This window comes from Callorhinus ursinus, unplaced genomic scaffold, assembly GCF_003265705.2.
Source record: "Callorhinus ursinus isolate GAN/ISIS: 27379988/994484 unplaced genomic scaffold, GSC_fseal_2.0 scaffold6, whole genome shotgun sequence".
In the NCBI taxonomy this organism is placed as follows: domain Eukaryota; kingdom Metazoa; phylum Chordata; class Mammalia; order Carnivora; family Otariidae; genus Callorhinus; species Callorhinus ursinus.
Genome location: NW_027397068.1, coordinates 950,103 through 957,413, shown reverse-complemented (window position 1 = coordinate 957,413; position 7,311 = coordinate 950,103).

Below are 7,311 nucleotides of genomic sequence, written 5' to 3'. Positions count from 1 at the left end.
AATAAAATGCTATATAGTCCCTAAAAATGTTCTCTATTAAGGTGGAAAGGTATATTATTATTTAAATTTATTTTCAGAACTGCATAAGTTTTACTTTCTACACTTCTAACCCTCTACATGTCCATATGAGTTCTAAGTATGAAATTAAAGTATTTTTTCTGCATATTGGGAGAATGTGGTATGTAATTAAAATGAAAAATTAAAATTTGATGAGAAAACTCTGTTCTCTGTTTTCTAACAAATGAAATATCAATGTGTTCTTAGATTATAGATGAGAGTTTTCAACCAAGAAATGTAAATTGATTTGGAGTGATTTAGTGCGACTCACTGCATCTGTATTAATTATACAAAGTAAGAAATCATCTTTAACTCAGAAATCTCAAAATCTGCTGCAATGTTAGTGAAAGCATTACTAGCTAAAACCTCTGGCTTTTAATTCAACTGATCAAAGCCATTTAAAGGAATAAAAAAATGTGCAGAACCAGAGAGACAAAAGTTCAAGCGGTAGGAAAGAAGATGTTTGTGTGCAACAGGTATCTTGAAACTACAGTAATTAGCCTTGAGTTAAGAGCTGAGCAAAACCCCAAAGGTTAAACCTGAGACAAAATTACTGCATCTGATATATGCAAAAGATGTCATATTCATAAACAGGTTTTAAAAGGCTTTTTTCTCCAATATTTGCATACAAGAGAGAATAGAAATCTTCATATTGCCATATTAGCTTAGAGGTGTAGAGCTCTTGATTTTCTTAAAGGTGCTTAAGAGAAAATTCTTTGTAGAAGCTCTGAAGAGGATTTGGAAATAACCCCCAGAGATGAAGTTACATGTTCCTGGGATCCAGCTGAAAAACATGCCCCCTAAATCCAGACGTGTTAAGTTAATGGGTCTGGGAACATTAAGTCTAATATAATTTTCAGTCCTGACTTTCTGCTCTTTCCTGCATAAGGCAAGCTGCAAATAATCTACAATCCCTTCCCTTCCATCATATTTATAAAGGTAACAGGCCGTCCTGCTTATCTCTCCTAATCAGGCCAGGTGTGGGAATGGTAGGCTTTGTCTAATTTTCAGCTCTGGGCCGTAAAGGTCATTGATGACAAAATGTTTTGATTTCTCTTATTCACTGTAGAACTATTTACTGTAAAATACCCCTATAATGGAAATTTAAAGAGATTTACTTTGTCTAGCCTTAAGAAGATAAAGTGTAGAGAAGAGATTTAACTTCATTCTGAAGTCTATTCTCTGACAGTGGTTTTCAGTTCTATTAAAGGTCAGGACAAAAGGTACAGAGCAAAAGAACAAGAGAAACGTAGGGTAGATGTTAGAGACTTTTGGGTTTTAATTTGGGAATTACTAGAATTTATTGGCCAGATGTTTGTTCTTCTGAAGGTACTTAAGGAAAGGGTACCAAATCATCGTTTTCCTGGGAAGTTTGGAATGCTATCTTTGCTGGACCAGAGTAAGCAGTGGTTAAGTGAGTAATGCTACTTTTTTTTTGAAGTTGACTATGTGCAGTTTTTTTCTCTCTCTCTCATCTGTCATCTATCAATCACCTAAAGTACTTTATAACTATAAGTGTATTTAATTAATCTAAATTTATAAAACCAACCTAGCAATCAGTAAGAACTCCTTTGAGGAACCTAATTCCTCAAATGATATACTTGAAGCTTTATAGTAGATTGAACATTAAAACTGCTATTTGTACGAGAGTGTGAATGAATGTGTGTGTGTGTGTGTGTGTGTGTGTTTTGAAAGCATCGTATCAAGAAAATCCTGTTTCCTCTAGGTCGCTACAAAACTAACAAGAACAACAAAGTCCTCAATTAAGCTGCTGAGGAGAGTTGGAGAAGTCAGGTACTATACGGAATCAGGAAATAACTGTTTCAGACCTGAATCACTAACATATATATCTAGTGACTCCCTCAGTGGGTCAGACTTGAATCTGAAAAGGGATAATGAGTTGTTTCTCAACAAGTTTGAATCTTTACTGTTTGGCAGAAACCAATAAAAGATCTCATGCCATTATAAGATATTTAATGTGGCCATTAAGAACCTCAGCTCCCTCCATGCCTGACTCTGGCAGATAATCTCTCCAAGAATTAAAAGTAGGCAAATTTATTTAGTTTTGACTATTGAGTCCGTTTTTTAATTTTCAACTTCATTGCTAACATTTTATCTTCAGCCATAAGTACAAGATCATTTTCAAATTCAGTTTAGTTATTCTGTTAAAATATCAGCAATATGCTAGCTACTAGGGCCATGTATTTGTTTTATTTCAAATAGCTTTGGCAACATCTTATTTCATAGCCAATGAATGATGTTATTGAAAAGAAAATTCTAAAACTTACTACCTATACCCTTAATGAAGAATTAAAAATGTCTTAATAAAATTGATGCTTTTGTATGATATTATCCAATACTCTTGAAAGACGTTAGCATCTTCTTAATAGTGACTTCATGTTTATCCAATACTTAGGGATTGAACACATTTTAGCAATAACTTTTATGTGAATCTAAGCCATTTAGCTTCTGATATTGCTCCATTTTTGTGGTTTTTTGAAAATTTTTAAAAAGCTGCTCAATTATCAGTGTATTGCTCTAATCCACGTATACATATACATTACTTATACAGACACATATACGTGTATATGTAAACATATGTTCATATCAAACATACTCCAGTATTTTACAAATAGGTAATACCCCTTGTCATAACTGTCTGCATGAACATATTACAGAAAAAATAAGCAAAATGGAGAGATACATTGAATATCTGGAAATTTAAAAATTTCACATAATCTAATCAAGAAAGTGAGATGCAGATTTTTGGAATCTCCCCTGAGCTGTAATATCAATGATATTGATTAGCTTTTCATAGCCACCTGTTCATCTTATGTGGGTGTTGCAATACCAAGAGTGCACATTTTAATAGCTGCCCCAATCCCATAGTGCTTGCTTCTTACTTTGTGTGTGGTATCTTACTTGAATGATGCTCTATGTGCTATATGGGTTATGGAACCATTTCAAATCCTTGGAGGAATCCAGAGCCCTATGGAACATGGTCGATGTTGGCCTAGGTGAAACTTAAAAGGTCTTTTCATTTAAAAGTACTAGATTGGGTTGCCTGGGTGGCTCAGTCAGTTTAGCGTCTGCCTTTCTGCTCAGGTCATGATCCCAGGGTCCTGGGTTTGAGTCCCGCATCGGGCTCCCTGCTCAATGGGCAGCCTGCTTCTCCCTCTCCACCACTTGTGCTCTCTTGCGCATGCCCTCTCTCTCAAATAAATAAAATCTTAAAAAAAAAGAACCCAATATCACATACATACATATATACATACATACATACATACATACATACATACATACATACATACATAAATAAAGTACTAGGTCATATATATCTCCATCTACACTGACAAGTTTCTATCCAATCTATAATTGAAATGTGATATTAATCTCTACATTGTTAAAAATGCATGAAGTCAATGTATAAGCAGGGACATGACATTTTGAGAGAAATAATGGGAATACTCACCTGGGGGAATGGCAAAGTGAGGTAGGACAGAAATTCTACCACTTGGATCTTTCTAAGATCTCCAAAGTTAGTGTGGTCTTAGACTTTCCACAGGGAACAGTTATCAATTCACCTACAATAAACCGCATGTCCTGTAGCTATATTAAAAGATCTCTGCTGAAGTAAAGCTCTGCTCTGCTTATTTTCACACCAAGACAGGAACAATAAAGAAAAGAACAATATAATCTTTTATCCCAAGGGCAGGAGGAGCCTATTGATTACAATAGATAAATTGTTAGCAGGTTTTTGTATGATTTGATTTGCTACTTCCATATCAAATGTTGAAAAAATTATGCTGAGATATATTGTAAATGCACTTGCTCTGAAAACCAAAAAAATAAAACAACAAAAATAATCTTTTGCATAAATGTGGATGATTTCTTGAGGTTTTATTTGTCTTAGATTTATGCATGTAATTCAAATGCATAGAATTTACCACCAGTTGGTTTTCACCACAGGCTTCTGTTTGTTTGACAGAAGCATGATCAATCTATGCTTTTCTATGCAGTGTTACAGTTTTTAATGTTCCATTATCTAAACTGTGATTACTCAACCTGATCAATTATTCTTAGGTGAAAAAAAAAAAAGTCTCCATTCCCAAATGAAAGAGAAGTTAAATTTATGAAAGCAAAAGAGGGAAAAAAAAGTCTTGATGGATTTGGACCTTTAAACTGGATTACTGAGAGAAATAAAGATTGGAAAAAATATACATGCTATTCCCTCTGCCTAGAAACACTTTTATAGGTACCACCCTTGGATGGCAAAATCTGACCAAAATATAAGATGCAGATTAAAGATAAGTTCCTCTCTGAAATTTTCCTGACATTTACTAGTTAAAGCTAAGCACTTTTCCTTCTCGCTCATGAATCCAGATTGGGCTCAAACAGAGATCAGACACAGCTGATAGTATATGGGAAACTCTTAGGTGTGGACTGAGAGAGCAAGTTTGCTTAGGTATTATAGGCAGTTTATTGATTTCCTAGCTCTGACTTAGCAAAGTACTACAAACTGGGTGGTTTAGAGCAACAGAAATGTGTTCTGTCACAGTTCTGAAGGCTAGAAGCTCAAAATCAAGGTGTCAGCAGGGCCACGCTCTCTCTTGGTATTCCCTGGCTTGCAGCTTCATCATTCCAGTCTCTGCCTCTGGCTGTCGTTGTGTGACACTCTCCTTTGTGTCTGTCTCTTCACATAGCAATCTCTGCCTGTGTCTTCACATCATCTCTTTGAAGGACACCAGTTATCTTTGATTAAAGGCTCATCCTATTCCAGTCTGATCTCATCTTAACCACTTAATTCCACAAAAACCCTATTTCTAAATAAGGTCACACTCTGAGATACTGGGTGTTAGGACTTCAACAAATCTTTTTGGAGGACAAAATTCAACTCATAATAGGCAGAAAAGAAAGGGTATATCTTGTTGGGGAGTCTGAGTCAAAACCTGCGTGGGGAGGATAGCCTGTCTTCAGTCTTGGAGGCTGGCTCCTTGGCTTAGCACTTGGATTTGCTTCTGAGCTCTGTGAGGAGAGGGCAGACGGGAGGGGAAATTCATGTGAGGGTTTATGTCTTTAAGACATGGGATGGACCTGAGAGGCTGGGGAAACTAAGATGGCTAGACTTTGGGGCGCCTGGGTGACTCAGACGGTTAAGCGTCTGCCTTTGGCTCAGGTCATGATTCCAGGGTCCTGGGATCGAGCCCCGTGTAGGGCTCCCTGCTCAGCCGGGGAGTCTGCTTCTCCCTCTCCCTCTCCCTCTCCTTCTGCCCCTGCTTCTGTGCTCTCTCTCTCTCTCACTCTTTCGAATAAATAAATAAAATCTTAAAAAAAAAAAGAAAGAAAGAAAGATGGCTAGAGGTCTCAGGACAGAGTACTGAAGAAGAGAGAGCTGAATGGAGAGAAAACCCCAGAAATCTAAAGATGGCCCCCTGAGTACTCAGCTGAATACTGATTAGATCATATGTGTGGGGAAACTATCTAAGGCTAGAGAAAGAACTACCTGGAATGATTACAGATAACGTTGCATTACAGAGAATGATAAAGGTTGTCTTTCAGGCAGAAGGAAAACAATGTATAGAAATACAGATCTGCACAAAGGAATAAAATGCTCTGGAAATGGTAACTACATGGGTAAAACATAAGACTTTAAAATTATTGTTTCAATCTCTCTAAAAAATAATTGACTGTTTATCACAAGTAATAACAACGTGTGATGTTTTCTGCTAAGAAAGCATTCATGAAAAACCCTTGGCTTTTGAAGTGGGCAGCCCTGAGTAACTGGAGATCTTACAGATAATGAAAAGTAGGTGACACTTCACCTAAGGGGTATCAGTGGAATGTTCAGCTGTGCATTCTGGTGGCAGGTTGTCTTTATACTAAATGGGGGCTAAGAGCTTGCCAAAAGTTTGCCCCTTGCAGAAGAGAATTGCAGCACCTGTGAAAGGTTTCTGATTCATTTCTTTCAATCCTGAAACATGTCCTTCGAGCACTTTTAAACTCCTTCCCTGGATAGCTTTGGAAAATTGAGAATACTTCACTAATGTGAAGTAGCTTTTAGCTGTTCTCCCATGAGAGATCTTGTGGAAGGATGTTGGGGAAGAACATTTTCTAGGTGTCCTAGAGGATGATGAACTCGGTGACAAGCCTTATGAAACTTTATCCAAATAAATACAAATTGGGTAAAGATATATAGTCTCATAAAAAAAGATGACAAATCAGGAAAATTGAATTCAAACCTATTTGAATTCTGACAACTGACGTAAACATGATGCGAAGTTTTTCAGCCAAACAGATGTTCATTCTATGAAATCAGTAACTTAAAAACTTTACAAAAAGATAAGAGGGGGGAGGGAGGAGGAGAAAGAATAAATCAAAATAAAATCATCAAACAGTAGGAGTTCTATTAGAGTTTTATATTAGAAGCCCCTGTAGTATTGCTTTAGTCACATGTGCAATTTATGATGTTGACTTTCAATTAGAAATTTTTCTACTATGAAGAATCAAACTACCTTTATTTCTTCTCTTATTTCTTGATTCTGTGTGGAAGCAGAGATGACAATTCTGTAACAGTCGTAAATCAAGAAAGTCAGTCAGTTTTACAAATATTCAACATTTATCTTAGAGATTCATTCTGGAGATTATCAATGTCTAGCCTTAAGATTGTGCAAGTTTTCCTGTACTGTGGGCGTATATATTGCAGTACATATGTGGCAGTTGATGAGAGTGGGCAGATAAGCAAGAGTCAGGGCAGAAGATAATTAACTAAATACTTAACTCTGTGGGTCCATGGTTCACTCTTTGGCATTGGCATCAAGGTGCCAATTGAGCTGAGGGTGAAAGAGTAAGCATATTGCATCTTCCCAGAGCATCACTCTTACTCAAAATCTGGCAGGATAAAGTGTTAAGGATAAAAAAGGTTAAAAGTTTAGTATTATAACAAATATGGTTATGTTGTAGAGTATGTTATTTATGGTAATGTGGGTTTAAGGACAGTGGAATCTGGAAGCATATTATAAAGGGCAGCTGTGGTGACTGTTCATTCTGCTTTTTACAGTACTTTGGGAGGGAGGATTTGGATGTCTGTTGTAGCTAACAGGGTCTGCATTGAAGAGAAAGAGACTAAATTTGTTTCTTTATTATAAAATAAGTATAATACTATCTTGTCCTACCTGGCTTTCGAGGAAATTGCCAGGCCTAGAGAAAGGAACAAAGGAAGGTGTTGGGTATTGAAATTAGGACTTCATAGACGCT